At 33.8% G+C, this 21,739-nt stretch overlaps 1 protein-coding gene across 22 annotated transcripts in view; it reads right to left on the bottom strand.

Annotated features, from left to right (window-relative positions):
• The window catches only part of LOC105214484 (myocyte-specific enhancer factor 2), a 224,023-nt gene that overhangs the window by 91,610 nt on the left and 110,674 nt on the right, over window positions 1–21,739 (bottom strand). Inside the window, exons 1-2 of one of the 22 annotated variants that reach the window (XM_054234537.1) lie at window positions 9,117–9,950; window positions 7,457–7,791 (exon numbers count right to left, since the gene is read on the bottom strand). The exons of 19 other annotated variants lie outside the window; for them this stretch is intronic. The gene's annotated coding sequence lies outside the window, so the exon portion shown is untranslated. Of the gene's footprint in view, window positions 1–7,456; window positions 7,792–9,116; window positions 9,951–21,739 lie in introns of those variants that run through there. 2 more of the 22 variants (XM_054234540.1, XM_054234541.1) reach the window with 2 other exon arrangements.

Here is a 21,739-nt window from a genome sequence, read left to right as displayed (position 1 = left end):
ACATTCGCCTGACGATTCGATTTCTGCGTAAAGTTCAAAGATAAACGAACTGTGGCTTAGCGACTACAGCTGTGAGTCTGCTTAACTCCCCGGCGAACTGCTGTTGATGATTGTTGGTGTGGTTAAGTGTGTTGCAGTGGCAAACCTGCTTATAAGCGCTGTGGTTTTGGTGACAAATACACTCGAAATGTCGCACAAATCAATTTCCCGTTAATTTAAGTCATTTGGATTTCTTTTAATTACACTTTTTTGTATTTTTATCGATCATTTTGTTTTTAATTTGTGGCACACGTAAAGGTCAATAGACAATGACTTAACAGGCGATTGAGGTGAAAAGTAACGCACGGAAATCGATTATCAATAAGTGCGAGCAGGTGTTGAGTTTTTTATATATAATATATATATACACATGCGATAAAATAATATATTCGGATTTATCGGTTTAAAAGATTTCAATTTTTTTTAGATTTTTTACTGGAAATATTTTTGGGGAATTTTTAAAAATCTTTTGCAATTTTTCATATACTTTAGTTTTCATTTTCATTTTGACGCCTGAATGTAGGCAATGAATTTCGTATGTTAAAACCTAGAGCCTGAATGTAGGCAACAGTTATGATTTTTTAGTATTCTTAGGTTAGTTATCCAATTTTTTCTTATAAATTAAATATTCTCATAAAATGTTTATAAAGAGATAATAGATGATCACATCTTAAAAAATATATGCCAAAATGTGGGCAGCTATTTCATGTGCAATAATAAAGAGGAAGCGCTAGAATGTAGGCAATATTACTTTTCGTCACCAGAAATTAATGAAAATATAAACTCCAAAAATAAAATATGAAGAAAGTAAAAAAAAAAATATTAAAAATAAAAACAGGTTCTAGAGGAAACGCAAAACTGTTCAAAACAATCCTCTTTCATTCATCATTTGGCAGTAGTAAACACAACTGTACGATGAAGCACTTCAAAATACTCAAGCAATAATTATACACATTTTAAAGTATTTTGTTAACCAAAATTTAAAAAACTTAAAAGCCTACCACCTGAAAACAAACACAGCAACAAATTGGTAAAAAGAAACTTCAAAATTACTCAGATCTGACCTCACCAAATCGAAATGCGATAAGAAAGCGTTCGATTTGACGCAATATTCGAGACGGCATAAATCATTGAAAAGATGATGTTCGTATACGCTAGAGAGATTATTACTTTTAAAGAGAGCCGGCGAGAGCGAGTAACTTCTGCGAATTCCACAAAATCTTAATATTTGGCATTACTTTTACACTATTAAAAAGTATTAAATTCTTATCGACAAATGCCAGTTTAGTCACTGATATGAGCACATAGCTCTATAGCAGAGATATCGCGGAAAGCTCTCAGTGATAATCAGTAGCGATTGAGTGTTTTTTGAGTACGCCAAGCATGCAGGTGTATTTCGCCACGAAGTAGTAAGTAGTTTTGGCGCGATTGGATCTTGTTTAGAGTGGTACGGTGCTTATTAGATGAGTGAATATTCAAAACGAAAATATATATAATCTGATATATCTATTAATATAATATAATATATTTGAGTATAAACCTGTAACAGGTGCTCGCTCACTCAGATGTACTTATATTCGTTGTTTTTTAGCATTCGGTGTATGGTCTGTATTTATGAAGTCGATACAATCAGTCTGTAGTGATTCGATCAGTTTAATAAAAGGGTGAAGTGGAGGAATTTAATTAACACTCAAGATTAAGTTGTCACAAATCTTAAGATCCCATAAAGTCTAATGGCTTTTGAGAGGCAAATTGTTTGAGGAAAAACCCAAGATAAATAAATAAATTTTAATGTGAATATTATCAAAAAGACAGGCAAACGGAATCAAGATAAAAACAACAACAACAACAACAAAATCAACAATGAAAACAAAACAAAAAATAAATAAAATAAAATAAAATTAAATTAAATTAAATAAAATAAAATTAAATTAAATAAAATAAACTAAAATGAAATAAAATAAAATAAGATAAAATAAAATAAAATAAAATAAAATAAAATAAAATAATATAAAATAAAATAAAATAAAATAAAATAAAATAAAATAAAATAAAATAAAATAAAATAAAATAAAATAAAATAAAATAAAATAAAATAAAATAAAATAAAATAAAATGAAATGAAATGAAATGAAATGAAATGAAATGAAATAAAATAAAATAAAATAAAATAAAATAAAATAAAATAAAATAAAATAAAATAAAATAAAATAAAATGAAATGAAATAAAATAAAATAAAATGAAATGAAATGAAATGAAATGAAATGAAATAAAATAAAATAAAATAAAATAAAATAAAATAAAATAAAATAAAATAAAATAAAATAAAATAAAATAAAATAAAATAAAATAAAGAAATAAAACAGAATAAAATAAAATAAAAAATAAAGTAAGAAATAATAATTTATTATTACAAAATTATAAGAAAGATTTATAAAATAAAAATAAAAAATTAATTTAATTAACTCAAATTAAAAAGTTAAATAAATTTGTTTAAAAAAAATATAATTCCATTAAGCTACAAACTTTTTGCTACCACTGTTAGGCGATAAGCGCTGCTGCGCACTACACCTACACATACCACTGAGATTACAACTATTGCAAGCGCAAACAAAAAAAAAAAAAACAATAATAAAAATATATACATTTTTTTTATATGTTTGTGTAATTGTCAAGTGCGAATCTATCTGTCGGCGCATAGCCAAAAATTTCACAGCGGCGGCACACGTTGTGGCCGCATGAGATGCCGTCGACTGCAGCAGCAGCAGCACCTGATTTGCGCGGCTGATAACAATGCTTTATCACTATTTCAGTATTATTTACTACTTGAACATATATACATATATATATATATATATATATTGTAGTATAACATTTTATAAATATATAAACTATATATGTATATTTGTAAAATATAAAAAAATTTAAGCATGCTTCTAAATGTGGCTAACAAATCTGCAAACTGAACTTCAGCAAAGCGATTAAACAATTTCGACCAAGAACTTTCGCTCAGCTGATTATATGCCAGTATATATGTGCGTGTGTAATTGTGATGTTTAGCTTTCTTAGCAGCCACTTATCGGCTTAAGCTGTTAAGGCGAGTCATAAGACACACCAACATACAAATCAAGTAAGCAAATGAATATGGCACCTCTTATGTTGGGTGTTTGCTTGAGGAGTGAGATCAACAGGGCTTATCAAAATCCGCGCCTTAAACTTTGTATCACTTTATATATATATATATATATATATGTGTATATATATATATACATATATACGAGAGTGTTTGTGTGCGCGAAATCGCTGAGGCGACAGAGGAAGAAGTATTATCTACTGTGCTGGTAGTTGTTGTTGTTTTTTCCAACTGATATTGTTGCTATGATAACAGCGAGTGTTGTTGTACTATATACATATGTGTGTTTTTGTTGTTGTCACTGCACTGTTATTATTCTCAAATGTTTATTAGTTGTTGAATTTGATATTTCTCTACTGTTGTTGTTGTTGTTGATGTTTTACTTTAGATTACTTGTATTTTGTGTTTTCATTTCTTGCTTTTGTACTCACTGTTATATTAGCTGTACATATATGTAAGTGTGAATTTTTTCTTTATAACTTTTATTGCGGGTCATTATAGTAATTAGCTTTTTTTGTTGTTGCTTTGTTTCTTTTTAATTATGTCTTTACACTTTTTCGCACATTTTGTTTGCTATTGTTGTTGTTGCCGTATTTGCTTTTACTTTCATTTTCAGCAATATTTTTTTTTTTTGCTGTCGACTTGCTTTTGTTTTTGGTTTTTGATAAGATAGTGACGAGCTACAAATGCAACAACAGCAACAACTCAACAACAGCCGGCTAGTCAGCTCTTATATTGTATATATAAATCATATACATACATACACATACATACATATATATTTCGCGCATGTGTGGGTGTTTTAGTTTTGTAATTATTTGTTCTTACGAGTTACGTCTACATCGCTTCGTGTATGTCTGTGTTCGATACAATCTCAGTGTACATAACCTTGGCTTTGCCCATAGTTATCAGTCAGCCAACTGATGTCATAAAATAAGTGAATTTATTTCGGTGTTTCTTACAATTATTTTTAGTAATAATTGTATGTTTGCAATTCAAATTTAATTATTTATTTATAAATAATATTATTTATAAATAGCGAATTTGTTATTATTCATAAATCTAGTAGGCACGCACAAGGAAGCTGGAGATATCAACCAAATTACGAAATTTCTGTGTAAATGACGATTCCTAATTGCTTGAAGTTTGAGATGGATTTATCGAGTAGCTCTAAAGTGAGTCACTTGGCTCAATGAAAGTTACTCATATTATTTATTGGTATTTTGTAAATTTCTGTATTTCCCTTACGTTAAAAATTTAGTGACTCGCACTTTGGGAGCAAAAAAAGAAGCAAATTCATTTTCTATAACAGCAAATCAATATATAATATCAAGGAATATTTTCTCAAAACTAATGATTTATTGATTTATTTCCAGGTCTTCAAGATCTACAATTTGCTTTTGAGTGAGGTTTAAGCAGAACTCGACAACTAAGAAATATGATTTCTAGATACATAATTTTATAAATATCGATTTATTGATATAATTCAACTGAGAACCCTATTCCAGAGCTGCAATTTGGCTTCAAGCGAACTTTCAGCAACTTTGAACAGTGTGGAATGTATTCAATTTTTCAAATATTCGTTGATTGAAAGAACAGAAACATATTTTTGAGAAATATATTTTCGTTAGTTAAGTTTAATCGATTTTTTCTGTCTGAACCCAATTTTAGTCCATAACTTGAAGAAATTTGGAAAAGTGTGGAATGCATTGAATTGTTTAAAAATAGAGAATAAAGCGTATAATCCCAACAGAAACATGATTTAAATAAATATGTTCTATTAAATACTGATCAATCGATTGATTTCAATTGTGATTCAAGTAATTGGGTTCTTCAAGAGACCTTCTAACAGCTTTAAAAAGTGTGGAATGCCGTTAATTGCACGAAGATAAGTAATTATGTTATACATAACAGTAAAGAAATCTATTTTCAAACAGTATTTTCCCATAAGTAATAACTTATCGATTTATTACACCCCTGAACCCATTATTGTATTTTCAATTTACTTTCAAGACATTTAGTATAAGATGGAATGCATTTAATTGCACAAAAATAGACAATTAAGCGATCTTCACTTCAGCAAATCTGATTATAATATAAATATAGTCTCTTAAGTACTGATTTATCGATTTATTTCATCTCTTAATCCATTTTTGGACCTTAAATTTGACTTCAATCGAACTTTTAATAATTTTCAACGATGTGGAATGTATTTAATTGCTCAAGTATAAGAAATTAAGCGAATATATACTCAAACGCACAGATTTATCGATTATCTTCAATGTAAAATTATCGCTTCAACCTTAAATTTACTGCTAAACTGAGTACTCCAAATAACGGTTAATTAAAAATTAAATTGAGCTCACATTTAAATAAAGAAATAAGATTTGAAAGAATGTAATCTCATAAGACCGCATTTATCGATATATTTTAATTAAAAACTCTAATCATTATTTAAAAAATCAAATAAAATTTGATGAAACTAAAAAAAAACGAAAAATTATAATTGTACGAAGAGAAAATAATCAGTTTAATAAAAAGTAAACATATGAGATTTTTATCGCTGAAGCTTTGCAAAAAAGTTACAAATCTTCAAACAACCCACACAACAGCAGCTAAACCATCTATAACCAAATAATAGTTGGATAATCATTATAACACTCTAAATAAAGTCAAACTTTCAAAACTACAGACTACAAACAGTTGTAGACTAACATAAAGCTTGACTTGAGTTAACGATAATTGATAAAGACAACAAGGTAGACAATACAATGGAAATAAAATTAGCACTAAGAAAAGTAGAGTGTAGGTGGAGATGGCGATAAATGCGTAGCAATAGGGAGATTTAATATGAGATAAAATAGGCTAAATCGATTTATAGATATTTTCCGTAAAAAGGGTAGCTTTTGTACGGAAATTAGATAACAGCATTTAAAAAAATTGATCCCTTCAGAAAGAGTCAATAATTTTGTCATTTTTTTGATATCTTTAAATTTTGAGCAATCTCAACTTAAGCGCTTTTACATTTATTATTTGCATTTGCACTTTGAATGGAGTCATAACGCAGTGACATATGAAGCTTGCAAAAGGTCTCGGCTTATCAGCCGGAGACTTGGGTGTGAAATGAGAGAAAAATGCGAGTGATGAATGCGCAGCGATGCATGAAGTTGAAGAAAAAGAAAAACGGCACAATTTGAAGATAGAAATGCGAATTGTGATTGCGAAAGTGTATAAACAAGGAAGTGATGGGGAGTTTTCGCAGTGTTGTTACTTGTAATATATTTTTAATAAAAACAAATAGTTTAAATTTCTTTTTAATAAAGAAAATATTTTTTTTATTCTTACAATAAAAATATAATAATATTTTTTAATTAAAAAAAAAAACACAAATATTTTATGACTTTTTTGTCAACAGCTAAAGAAAAATTTAAAATTTTACCATTTCTAAGCAATTTCTGCAGAAATCTTCAAACATTAAAATTTGCTCTCCAGTCGCAACCTATAGCGTTCTTACATTTTCGTTGTAATTCACATTTTTACTTTTTTATACTTTTTTTTACTTTTTCTTAATTTTTTTACTTTGATAAGTCTTAATCAGTGATTGAAGCGCCGTCGCTGTATATGCTGATTGCAAATTTCTTTACTTATTTCTTATTTCTTTCACATCTAAAGAAAAATTTAAAATTTTACCATTTCTAAGCAATTTCTGCAGAAATCTTCAAACATTAAAATTTGCTCTCCAGTCGCAACCTATAGCGTTCTTACATTTTCGTTGTAATTCACATTTTTACTTTTTTATACTTTTTTTTACTTTTTCTTAATTTTTTTACTTTGATAAGTCTTAATCAGTGATTGAAGCGCCGTCGCTGTATATGCTGATTGCAAATTTCTTTACTTATTTCTTATTTCTTTCACATCTCTGTCACTCACTTTTGATTTGCACAATTCCGGAAGTTTTGAGACTTTGATTAAGCGCAGAATCAAACGCAAACTTCTGATAATAATCAAAAAAATTTTTAAATAAACAATAATTAAATTTAAAATAAATAACATTTTTTTGAGTAAAAAATTTTAATTTTTTGGAAAAAAAATATTAAAAAATATTTGAAAAAAATTTTATTTTTTTCAATTTTACCTTAAATATCAATACATTTTTTAATGAAAAATAATAATTTTCTATAAAAAACATTTATGAAGTAAATTTTATTTAATAATTAATTAAATATAGGTATATGTTTGTATTTATAATTTTTTTTTTTTTTAATTAAATAAATTTTACTTACAGCAAATATTGTAAAATGTTTATTAAAAATCTCTCCACACTGACACTGAACTATGGCTGCCAACTTTTTCCTTGATTTTAGTTGTTTATATAACTTTATAAATTTCCTTTAAACAGTTTTTCAAAAATTCCGCTTCACTTCATAAAATTTAGAAATTGTTATTTGCTCGCGTTTCACAAAGTCTACAAAATCCAGCATACAAATATCTTATCACCACACGATGTAGAGATTACACAAAAAATGTTTTTTTTTTTTTATTATGTAGTAAATGTTTATCAAAAATGTTTAAAATCTGAAGTATTTTTTAAAAAGTTGTAAACCAGTTGTTTAAAAACCTGTTTTGGGAGATATGAAAAATTAAATTTGGAATTTGGAGCACATTTTTGAAAATATTTTTTTTAATAATTTCCTTTTGTTTTTTAATTGAAAAATAAAAATATTTTTATTAAATTAATTTTAATATATTTTTTATTAAATGTCATGCTTTTAGTTAAATTAATATTCTCGTTTGTTTCTGTGAAAATTTAAATTTCAAATTTTAAATAATTTTTATTTTATCAAATATTTTTATATCAGCTATTGTGATAGCTTTTATTATAAAAAAAACGTTAGCATCGTTATAAATATTTTCTTTAATTGGAAAGATCTTTTAATTTTGATTTTCTTAATTTTTGTTTATATCTTTTTAAATTTAATTATTTTTCCTTTTTGTTTGGAGTTCTTAAAAAAATTTATGAAATTTAATTTATTTTGTTTATTAATTTTTTTTTTGATTTACACTTAAATTTATTTGTATACATTTTTTATATTTTCCATTATAATATTTTATTGAAATAGTGTTTTAACAAATAATAATGTTATAATGATTTAATTTATATATATTTTTTTCGTTTATATATTTTTTAATCAATTAAATTTTTTTACTTACAAAATAATATTATTTTATTTTTTTATATGTATATTCAGTTTTTTAATTATTTAAATTATTTATTATTTTTTTATTATAATAATAATTATTATTTTTTAATATTTATTTCTTTTCTTGTATTATTATTATTATAAAAAGTATTAATCAATTTCACAAAAAAAAATATATTTAAATTTTCAGTTCATCAATCAATTGTATTTTTATTTAAAACACAAAAACATTAAATCCATTACATTTGCATTATTTACAAAATGTTTAATGTTTATTTTTATTGTTTCGTCATTGCCAGCACCAACACGATTGTTATTGTTATTTTTAATTTTCGTACTTTCACTAGCAAAATTATTTATAAATAAAATGCTAATATTAAAATTACGCGTGCCGCTGAATGTAATTTATTTTTATGCAGACACAAGAGGCCAAACAAAAAATATTTTTAAAATTATTTTATGTTATTTTTCCGAAAATAACTCGACGCGCTATAAAACTTCACAAGCGGCGATTATTTTTGGGTTTCAAAGCGGCTGGCGCAACAATTAGTACAACAAAACGGTTTTTATCAGCACGCGATTTGCGTGAATATTAGCGATCAAAACACACAAAGCGAGCGAGAAAAAAACGTAGATTTTATTTATTTATATTTTAATTTAATTATTTTTAATTTCTGATTTTTTTTTTAACTGTACACCTTTGTTTTATTTAAAGGTTGTTTTCGTTTTGCTTGCGCCTCACCTTTTTGTTCAAATATATATTTAGATAGAACATATATATTTTTAATCAATTTATTTTTATATTTTTTTGCTCGAATAAAAGAATATTACTTGCACGCACCGCGCTATAGAATTAGTGATATACGCGAAAGACGCGCGTCATCGTCACCTTAACTCGACACGATTCGAATAAAACAAATTGCTGCTTAGAGCAGTACGTTGCTTTGTACTGAAAACAGTGAAAGCCGCAGAGCCTGTGTATGCTAAATAATAAGCTGAGCTGCTCGTCGTCGATCCGCTGCGAGTCACTGCGTCTAACGGTCACCGTGCGTAACGTTCTTCGAATGTTGCATCTACAGCGTAAAAGTTTGCCTTTACCCGTCAAGAAGCCGTGGCGGCCGGAAAGAAAAAGGCGAGCACAGCCAGCAAAAAAGACGAGCTACCCGAGCGAGCGAGTGAGCGAGCGGCGAACCGAGACAAGCGCGTCGCAGCGGCAGTCGCACAGCTGAGCGAGGCAAAGCAGCGCAGCACAGTGCAGCGTAGCGCGGCACAGAGAGCGAATCGCATTCCCATGCACGTTTGTGTGTTTGCAGCATATACAGTTAGAATTTCACAGCGCGTTTGTGTGGGAGAGTGGGACGCGCGATTAGCGATGGCAAACAGACGCTATGACGGAAGTGCCTATCTGCGTCTGTACGTATATGCGTATGCAAGTGCGTTGGTGTGCGTTTGAGTTTGCCGTCAGCACAGCTGAGAGCGCGCACCGCTGTGTGACTAAGGCAAGCGACGCGCCGCTTAACATCTTCTCATATTTTGTTGCTGCTGTTTTTGCTCGCTTTTGTGGAGCGCCTTATCAGCGCTTTTGTTATTACATATTATCTGCATGATATTAACGCGCGCGCACACATGTACACAAGCAGCCGCGCGGCATACACCTATACACATATATGGAGATATATATGAAAACAGTAACGTAGGCGTTTTAACGACGCGTTCGTCAGCGCGCTGTTGTATGTAAGTGACAGCGGAGGCGCGTGTGTATGAGTGCAGCGCATGCGTCGATATTGACTGTTGGTGCTCAGAATGAAAGCAAGAGTAAAACCGCACAGCAAATCATATGTTTTCTAAAATGCCGCGGGGACAAGACCCACACATGCACATATACACATATAAAGGCCGCGCGCAGAGATTTCTGCAAAGCAACGCACAAATGATGTGCACACCTTTGCAGTCAAGGGGTTGATGCTCCAACACAAGCATATACATGCGCCGCAAGAGAAAGATAGCGCGGCCGCAAGCTTTAGGTGGCGACGCGTCCAACGCGCGCCTTTAAATCTGTGTTCGTTTGCGTGCGCCGCGCAGCGCCCACATAATTGCAACGCGGCTAGTAATACATAAACGCCTAACTGTATCTATGTGTTGCGAACTGCCGGTAGCTCGTCGACAGGCTTCTAATTGTTGTAGTTTTGTTTTTATCTTCTTGCCCGCCGGCGCTGAACAGATATGCAGGCGGCAGCAGCAACAGTTACTTTTGTTTAATGCCGCTTATGTGTCGCTTCCCAGGCGACACATACCCAAAAGCTGCATGCAGCTAACAGCCGCGCTTGTAAGTGCAATCCGCGCTGGCTACAAAAAACAGCTGAGCGCTTAAGTCGCTGTGTTGGCGTTTGGTGCAAGGAGTTGCTTGAGGGTGGCTTTAACTATTAGTTGTTTTTTTGTTTTCTAAAGGTGGTTTATTGTCGTTATTTGCCTACGTGTTTAACGCGTAGCTAAATTTAAACACTTTAACTGCATTTCCTCTATTAATAAAAGCTAAAATCATATATCCTGCGGGCCGCCACTTTATGCGCTCCACTCGTTCGTAAAAAGGAAGACAACAATAACGAAATCCTTGCTCTCACGCAACACTTAACAATTACACCCACGGCGTTTTATAGCTCCCCAGCGCCGTAGGTCGCTTATGCTCATTTTCTCATATTAATTTCAAATACCGTTACACTCTCTCTGCAGTTAAGTGAGCACACACTCTCGTTGTTTTCCTTTTTAGTCTGCACACAGTTTGTCCTTGTGCGCTCAGCTGTCTTTTCCCCCAACACACATTCCGTTGTCGCTTGTACTGCTCCACAAGTGTTTGTTGTTGTCCCACGTTCGGCTTCTGCGTGCGTAAGCCATTTTCTTCCACACGCCTCTATGCTTGTTTATAATTCAATGTCATTGCGTGCTGCCAACCCAGCGACCCACCGTATTGTTCCGCCCCCAACCACTTTATCGCTTCACCTCGTTCACTTTCTTCTGTTGCCGTTTATTCGATTTCCTGTTTTTTGCCGTCCTTCTGGTGTATCAGCTGGTTTCACTTGTTTGTCCGCCTCAATATCGGCTTTTCCTGATTGTCCTCCACGCTCTCACCACTGACTAGACATACATACATAAGTATGTATTTACAGCATTATTTCCTCTTCGTCCTATCATTTTAATATTATGCGCTGCTGTTTGCGTTTGTATATTTTCTTTTGTGCTTATCTTTCTCACTCCTTTTTGCTTTTCGTTTTACTAGCTTACTTAGCTTATTTTCTCTTTACTTTATTCCACATTTTAATAAATTTCTTCTTTTTTGTATCTCCTTGGTGTGTGATGACTAGTTCAAATTCGCTTCGCGTGTCCTTTTAGTGCCGTTATTTTCAGTATTGTATCTATTTTCTACCTTTTAATGTTTTCATTTCGCTTTTGTGACAACTTTTTTTGGATTTCTATGGCGCAGTTGGGGTTAATATACTATTTGTTGACTTTGCTTCGGGGGTTTGTATACCAAAATAGAAGTGTTTTTCCTAAAGTTTAGAAATATTAGCAGGGTTCTTTTTGCAAAAGAACACTCAAAACACTCGAATAAAAGTTGGGTTAGAATAAAGTATTGTCCAATATGAATCTTATTTTGTTGATTTCCATGCCTTTCATTATTCCGCACTGGATTAGGGAGATATAAACTCAAATTTACCAAATATTTGTATTTAATGAAGGAATACCTTCAAGTTTGTTTTTCTCGATAGCGCTCAGGTGTTATAAATCTTTCAAGAAGAGCTAACATGAGACTTTCGTGACAAAGCATCTGAAAACCCTCGGACAAAACAATTCATAATCAAATCATATTTAACTTCAATAAAGTTATAAATTCAGAAATGGCAAGTTCCATATATTGGGTTCTATCTATTTCTCTGTTTTTGTTTTCAATATCGGATCTATGTTTGGTCCATGTAAGCTCTCATGAGTTTCCCACATACACTCAAGTCAAATACACTCGATATGGAGTTCTAACCATACTTATTATAGAAGACAATTGTGATTTCAGATCAACAGATCTCACATCAACCTTCAAAAATAAAGGATTCCAGACGGGTATTGCCTCTAAACTTATATAAAACGCTGACTGATTTCTGCAAATATAGTGGAAATTATTAGGTCTACAACTTTGCTTCCGCCGTTTTTATTTTTGTATTGTTTTTTTTTTTTTTTTGTAACGGTTACAAATATCGATGATCCTTATCCGCACTTTTCTTGGAATTAAAAAGAAAAGCAAAATTCCCCGCAAATGTCGAGAATCTGGCTCAAAAAGTGACATTTTCAGTTGAGAATAAGTTCGGGATGCAAACAGATCTCTACAAATTTTTTGTTGGGTTAATGTTGACACAAATGTCCAAAATCGATATAAAAAAATCGATTTAATCGACCAGTGCTTGACTGTAGAGACATCTATTGGAAAACCGCGGAAGCAAAGTTGTAGACCTAATAGTTAAAATAATGGTATTTAATTACTAAATCCTTTACCATATCTATAACTTTGTTTTGGTAAATCAAGAGGGAATTCTTTCATGGTTACAGTGGTCCATAACTTAAAATTATATGAAGTATTAAATGAGGATAATTTTCTGGTTTATTTGTTCACTGGCAACATCACTTATAGCACCAAGTTAGTAGTATCTAAAGTGAAGGGTTCAGAGGTTAACAAGAACTATAGAAAAGTATGAAAGATCGATGAATATTTAAAAGTGACAAACGTATAAGTATGTAGAATAAAAGGGAGGCTAAGGTATCTAAAACTTGTAGTTGAAAATAAAATTGTTTATTTCTAATACCGCTTGTCTCTCATTCTCTCTAACTCTATCTATCACTTTCTGCCTCTCTCTGTCAAAACTTAAAGTCAGATATTTGAGCAATTATATTTAGGATACTAATTATTAAATTCCGCGAACAATAATTTAGTAGAACATTTTAACACTGCGTAAGCAGGTGGTTTTGGCCGATTTTTATGAAAATATCTATATAACAAATTCGATAGATCTCTAGCTTGTTCCAGAGTATCATTCGCAGTATGATTGCGAAAAATGCCATGGATATGGAATAAAAAAAGTTGCCTTGAATTATGCAACAATTTAATTTATGCCTCCATTCGATAATTTTTTAAATAAACAAAAAATACTAGTGAAGTATCTCAAATGCATATAGATATGTATATACAAACGCACATAAGTGCATATACAATAAGGCTACATAGTAGTAGTAGTAGCAGGGGGTGATTCAATAGGTTTTTAATGGAGTTTGTTAATGAATAAAAAAAAATTAAACACAAAAAACAACAAAAAGATATAAGTGTGTACCTACGCTGAGCTTGGCCTTCAAGCAGCAGTGGTACTCGTGTTTAACTTGCCACATGCAGATGAGAAAAATGTAGACATATGAGCCTACCATACATACATACACATATACATGTGCGCTAATTGATATGTGTGTATGTTTGCATCTGGTAGCTGTGTATGAGTACTTCAACTCTATTGGTAAGCAGAAGTTAATAAGTACTTGCATATATAACAACAACACAGAAAGAAAATCAAAACCTTGGCGGGGTATGTTGGCAGGCTAATATCCTCTGAATTACATATATGTACATTAGGGTGGCCCTTATTTTCCAAAGTATTCCGATTCTCGATCGCACCCCCTAGAAATATGCGAATAGCCCAAAAACTAGTATATACAAAGTTTTGGGTCAATCAAAAAAGGTTTAGAGGTTGCGCAAGGAGCTTGAAATCCTGAAAAATTAAGAATTTTTGCCATTTTTATGTCTCCATATTTCAAAGCCACACTATCTGGTTTCCATACCGTTATAAGATCTGCATTTTATTACCTTTCCAAAATTACCACAATCTTAAAAATCGGTTGATTTGATAGAGTTACAGAAATACAAATATGAAAATAAATTTAATGTGGTGCATTTCAAGCGTCGCATGCTCGTGATATACCGTTATAACGGTTCTAATGTTATTCTTATTATCTTATTACGGTATGGAAAACCAGTAAGGGATAGTGTGACTTTGAAATATGGAAGTCTGAGACATAAAAATGGCAAAAATTCTTATTTTTTCAGGATTTCAAGCTGCTTGCGCAACCTCTAAACCTTTTTTGATTGACCCAAAACTTTGTATATACTAGCTTTTGGGCTATTCGCATATTTCTAGGGGGTGCGATCGAGAATCCAGAAACTTTTTTTATCCTCCATACAACTAAGGGCCACCCTAATATACATACATACATACATTCATAAATATGATGTACGAATAGAAATGTATTAGATTTTTTTCGAAACCTAATGTTACTTTGTAATTAAACCAATAATTAGTCCGAAATTAATGCAAAATAATCCGTAAACTTTCTATATTTATACAATTTTCAAATTGTCAAAATTTCGGAATTCATGGAACTTTTCAATGGTAATACAAAAAAATTCCGAAAATAAAAATTATGAATCCCGAAATTTTTAAACTCAAAAACAATTGAAATGCAAAAATAATAAAATGTCTTTATACAGCGCCAGTCCCGTAATTTCGGGATTCATACAACCACTAAGAAGACGAAATCAACAGCATATAAATTACACAAAAGCCCACCTCCATATCGACTAACAGTAAGTCAACACCGCTGTTGCATGTGTTTGACTGTCTGCAAGAGGCACTATGTGGCATGCACGGATGCTTGTTTATGGGTCTTGAGTCTGTGTCTGTGTGCATGTTAAATGCAGCAAAGTATCTAGTGCTCAAGCGCATGTCTGCCACAAATATGGGCAACATGAGCAGTTGATTTTGTTGTAATAAGAATTATATAAATTAAAACAATAACAAGTAAGGGAAGAGGTGTAACCGAACATTTTATACTCTCGGAATTTATTTATTTAATTTTATTAATACATATAACACACAATTTCAAACACATATTCGGCATATACAAAGGTGTATTGAAAAACTTTCTTGAAAACCCTAATCTTAAGTATTTGGGGGCTAGAGGATGTTATGACCCGATTTCACTCATTGTTGGCACGGCGACATATTATTAGAAGAAAAATATTTCTTCTAAATTTCTTCAAAATATCTGAGACTTACCTAAATTTCGGTAAAAATAGATATGAAGCTCTGAGGTCCTCATGTTCGATATATGGGGCCCTCAATACTTATATTCCGATGTCGGCGATTTTTAGAAGAGCGATGCCACTCTTTAAATGCAGCATTTTTGCAAAGTTCTGTTTCGATACGATCACTAGTGCTTTATACATTATAAAGTAAACGATTCTAATCGACTTCAAAGAGCTTTCGTTCGATCCCTACAGAATTTCTTCCGAACAACTAAACTTCTTATAGGTTTAGACTTCAATTTATGGCCCACTTTGCTCTGTTTACCGATCTTATTGTGTTGACGACGGTAGAGTTTATTTCGATATTTTGAAAAGAACATATTTATCTTTTTGTTAATGTTTCTCCATTCCCTCTTTAAAATCCATATCCACATCAAATTTAGGTCCATACCAATAATTCAGAAATAATGTCATAAAAAAAGGTAATGGAAGAAACTTTCTGTCTTCAAAAAAAAAATTAGGAGCTTCATGTCTTGAATTCCGCTATTGAGACAAATATGTCTATACTATATGACGAATATCAATAAATTGGCTGCCCTGACTGGATGTTGCACGTGGCAGATGCAACGAAATCGAATGCCAGTAAGTCACGGTGCACATATGAACCCAGAACGGCCACAGTTGGAAGTGTTGAAAGACGAGGAAGCAGGCAAACGGACCGTAGCTAGAGCGCAACCGTGCAACACATGCTTCAACAGAACGCAAACGGATGGCCGGGCACTAGTAGCCACTGTGACAAATGCACCCATACTATACGCTTGCGTATGTATGTATGTTGGTAAATGTAATGTGCAACGCATATTGCACACATGTGTGCCACATTCGCGCCTGCAGTGGCGCTGTTGTTATTGTTGTTGTTACTACTGCATGTAGCACATGCAGATCATTTGTAACCATTATTTTTGTTTTTGTTTTTGGCAGCATAATCGACATTTGCACATGCGTAAGTGTTGCAAGTAGAAGGCAGAGCGTTGCATGCCCCTTCAAGGCGGTGTGAAGGAATCCGCATAAAAAAGGACCAAAGCAAGGAATGCGCTGCAAGGGCAGAGGTACGGAGGAAGACTGTAATTAAGGCAAATAGCACTCAAACAAAACAAAGGCAAAATGCAATAAAATAACAAAAACAATAAGGCGTTGAGTTCTTCCGCCGCCGAGGCCGTAGCAACTGCCCTCACGCAGAGTCCACATTGACTTTTTGCGACTTACGCACATATGCTTGCGGTTTGCATATATTTATATATACATACATACATACACCCATGACTGCCTTATTTACCTCACGTACACCGCTCCAGTTGCTTCAAGGAATGACCGCAATAGCTCATACTTCCCCCAAATGCGTAAGAAATGCCTGTTGGGGCATAATGTTTCTCAATGGCTGACGAAGATTTCTACGCGGAAGATATTGTATTTGCAGGAAGACCTCATAATGACGCTTCACTAGTTCACGGAACTCCGTCACCATTCAGGAAATTTAAAGATGGTTTGCAGCGAAGAACAGAGTCAGCCTTAAGTCTCCATTTGTAATGTGATCGGAAGCTCTAATGTACCGATATTTAATAACAGGAGTGATAACTCTCGTTCATGGAAACCACAATGAAAAATTTCGCCTGAAAAGTGTTCTTCGACAGCATTCAGTTATGGTAATTCATATTAAGGAAGTCGCATGTACTGTATTACAATTGCCGCCTTCATGGTATACTGCTCTAGAAGGGTTGTTTAGTATTCGAAGATCATTAAAATTCTCGCCGTTTGCCTCTAAGTTCTCTATAAACCCCTAGACAAAAAAATCTCAATTGGATATTAATCCTTTCGAACTTTTTATTCCAAATAAAGATATTTTGAGTTATATGTAGTGTCTTTGGGTTTTCTTCTAATGTGTTATAGGGTCCTGGGTTTTCACTTAAATTACACGAAGTTGAGTATATATGCATAAATCTCATTTATGTTTCGAACTAATTGCTAAAGTAAGGACCTCGGTAGCTGCTCTTCAACTAGTACCAAGGGAAGACCTAAATATCAAGAGTTTGAGAGTTTTCAGTAAAGTCAGGTTTATGTAACCTGAACAGAACTTGATTTATATACGGCTAAAGGAAGATCGAAATATTCGTACCAAGGGTTTGGACCGTTTCCAAGAAGTCGAGTGTACGTGTATATACGGAATGGATTCGAATTTATATCTAGCCAACAACTGTCACCTCGACAATGTCCCACAAAATTATTTGTTCAAGCTTTCTGTCGCTAAAAGAATAACATAAGCCTTTCATTTCTTCAAATTAGTCTCTCAATTTAATGTCGAGCCGGGCAACGTTTTAAATCTCCTCCAAGTCAATGACTCTCAAACATAGCAGAAATTCTTTAGACCACAGTGTCAGATCGAGTGTTTTATCTTGCCTAAAACTCTCCTTGATTTGGTTTTACGGTCCAAGTCGGTTCCAATCAGTTCCGCGGCTTTGTTGTCCATGGATCCAATAAGTGGATATTTTTTAGCCGTTGGTATAGTATGGAAGTCATCATTTTACAAAAACAACTGCTATAGCTCTTTCTTTTATTTAAGAAATCTTTTAAAAACTCTTCGAGTAAGACTCACTCACAACAAGACTTTTGGTTAACTATCGCCAAAAACTTTTAAGAAACTATTACACTACACACTTTACTACACTATTTCATACACATTCGGAATAAGTTAGAATAAGAAATAATTGTTCTTGAAAAACTATTCCGTGAACTTCTCCAATAATTTAGGACATAACCAACATTTAATTAGTTACCTCACGTTATTTCAACTACAACTTAAGACAGCTAACCACTTCCGTCGTCCGGTAACTTACGCACACTAAATGCGTAATGAAAGCGTGTGAGTAATCGATTATGTAATTTGTTAATAATACAATTACTTCAAAAATATTAAAATTAGGTACGCGACGAACAAATTTGTCAAGACAAATTAGTAAAAGACACTACCCAACTAAAAAATACAACAAACCAAATTAGAATATCCAGGACGAAAATAGTACAGCAAGGATAAATATAGGCGCGCATGCCACACAATTTGTGGACATAACCAAACAAAAGTGGTGTGAAAAGTTCAACCTGCAAACAGGTGCTTTAGCTCGAGCGCTAGCAGTAAGGAAGCGTTTTACAAAAATTATACAAATTTCTAAAGTTCTCTAATTGCCATTAGGCATACTTTGAGCGCCACTGCAATTGACTAACCAGACCGAAGCTTCAGGGTCTCATAGACTCCCTGCTTTTCACTTTCTTACTTGTCAAGTCAGCGTTTAGAAAGGCAAAACACCGTTAAATGCGCGTGGTAAACAGCATAACTAACGTATAAATACCTGGCAACAAAGCAATCATAAAAGCCGTAAAACATAATCAAAAACATTTTATTAGCTGCCTGCCGTGCGCGCTGAGCGTAGTCAAGTCAAGTTCAAGTAGCAACGCACAAGTGCGGGGCTGCTACGAAAGTTTGAAACCGCACAAAAAATGAAAAAAGAAATCGTTAACACTGTAAGCCATCTTCGTGCATGTGGGGGGCAGAGCGTGTGCAACTACGCCCCCCACTTCCGTCCCGGCGCATGCAACAGTTCTTGCTTGGGTTCTTCGAGCGTTTATTTTTTATACGTTCGGTTTCTATCGTTTTGCTTCGTTGGTAATCAAATCAATTTTATGCCGCACTTACAGCCATACAGATACATACACACACAGAGAAGCTCACGCACACACGCCAAGCGGAAAGACAAGACGACAAAGCGCTGCATCATGTTCGGTAATGTAGAAGTTCGGGAAAATCAACAGATACTGATACCGAGCGCACAAGCACACGTACGTGCATCTAAATGTGTATGGACCGTGCACAAAAAAAGGACAGCCAAGTAGCTGAGAAAAGCTCCGGAGCTCCGAAGCGTGTGCGTATTGGTGTGTGCGTGTAATGATGTGATTTCATACAAATTGAATAACGAGCACAACAAAGCCTACGCAATATCCGCAAGACAGCTGCTTCTGAGTTGTCGCACTTATGCATAGTCGGTAGTCGGGCGGATTTTTTATGAAGTCTCAATGCACTGAGAGAAATGATGTCGAAAACCGAATGGCAATTCCCACGGCAGCCAGTTCTGCGATACCGGAATTCGATCGGAATCTGTAAGTTATAACCGATCTTTGGTATTTGAATATAACCCAATCTTTTTCGAGGTCTCTCAGATCTAAGGAAGCTAAATTCTGCCTTCGTCTCTCATTGTTTTAATCACGTGCATTCGAACAAACGTATCATAGACCTACGATGCCATAAAATACTCTCCTAAGAAGTATAGCGGAACCAATCGTACGATATTGAGGTCACTTTACGAGAAAAAGATCTCATATCACTCAGTTAGATTGCGTTCATCCTGAAATTGGTCAAGGAGCGACTCTAATAGCTATCCTTTCCTTTCGATTATGGAATTATGTCATAATCTACTGGAATATTGAAGACATCTTCTGTAGATTATTCTAGCTTTTGGAGACCAGATGAAAGGCCAAATTTTGCAGTCTATCTTACATCTTTAAACGACCAAAAAATATTGAGTGAATAATCTTATACCAGCTCCACCTCTGCTACTGAAAAAGATAGTGACATCTTCCAATTAAGTATATATACTAAATAGGAAGAAAATTTAATGGGCTTCAAAAGATGTTTCCCACAAATATTGAGGGATTTTCCTAGGTAAAGTGGCGGTAGAACCACCAGCAAGATACTATCACGTTCGAGCGGTAGGAGGTAAGCCGTGAAAAAGATTACTAGTTCACAGAAGAAGAAGAAATCGTGACCGAATGTTTTGTCAAAGAAACTTCGGTCCATCCTGAGCTATAGTCCAACTGTCCAATTACTCCTGATAATATTTCTTTATAGGAATATTTCTTCATTCGGACAGACGTGACCTTCTGTGGCACATATTATTTGATCTACTTATTCAGAACGATAAACTATAGTCTTATTCAGAGCATAAACACTGAATACTTTCAGATTTGTAGGATACACATTCCCTAATAACCTCTCTGCCTTTGATGCCGTCAGTTTGATCTCACTTATCTTAAATGATATACACCAGAGTCTTTCGCAAGAGATTTCCAAGAGCCGATAAGGTGGCAATTTCGGAATCGCAAATACCATCAAAATTGCGAAATTGCTAAAGAGAGGGAACTGGAAAGAAGGAAGGCTCTTCTGTTTAGTTCTAGACTTCATTTTGGAAAGCCTACCGCATCCGACTTTATCAAATGCTGAGCGGGTGTAGCTTTGTTCCTTCATCTATGCAAAAGAAAGCTTTTTATGCAAGACAAATGGACTAATTTGGACAGTAACAACAACTCCACGGGAAACCAGAGCTCTAGCCCAGAAAAGTTAAAATGGAGACCAGTGGCTCCAACAAACAAAAAAATAATAATTCAAGTGTAGCAATCATTCACAACACAAAAAACCAATACAGGTAGTGGAAAAACTTTTAGGCCTCTGTATTCAATTTATGAGCAGGATAAAGACCGAAATGACAGCGCAGCGTGCGGGCCGGCTAACAACGAAAGCGTTTTTACGTTTGATTGAAATTGAAAAGGGCAAATGCTCAGAAGACCTAATGGCAGTGGCAGCTCGTGGGCGGAGATGTGGAAGCTGAAGAACGAGCAGGGTAAGAGAGCGAGGGAAACATTGTGACAGTTGCGACTTTTGGCAGTCGCAAGCGAGACGTACGGAAAGGAATACCGAATAGCCGTGTTGAAATGAAATATGGTAGCGCTGCCAGCGAACCGCAAGACATAAGCAAACACTCCGACTCACACACAGGGACTCGGATAGGCGATCGACGACACGCGAGCAAACAATGGTGTCGGTGGGCCAATACAAACAACACAAATACAATTTTCGGCAAAATTTTCTCCAGCCGAAAATATATCTTTGTTGTTGGTTTTTTGCACGTTTACCTTAGTAATGTCGGCCGCCGCAAACAGCATCAATTCCGCCAGGAAGCGTTCGACATAATTACGACATCCTGTCGGCCTGTCACGTTGTCGCACACAGACTTCCAGTCGTTGCTACCAAATTTAGTTGAAAATTGCATGTGTGCGTCACAAACAGTGGGCGGCGAGGCGTGCGCACAGGTGTCCGGAGATCGCTGGAGCATCGAGTTAGGTGTTAGGAAGATTGATGGGAAATTCATGAA

This window comes from Zeugodacus cucurbitae, chromosome 6 (assembly GCF_028554725.1).
Source record: "Zeugodacus cucurbitae isolate PBARC_wt_2022May chromosome 6, idZeuCucr1.2, whole genome shotgun sequence".
NCBI classification, from domain to species: domain Eukaryota; kingdom Metazoa; phylum Arthropoda; class Insecta; order Diptera; family Tephritidae; genus Zeugodacus; species Zeugodacus cucurbitae.
The sequence above is the reverse complement of the archived record's forward strand: the minus strand, read 5'-3'. Positions and strand labels throughout refer to the sequence as shown.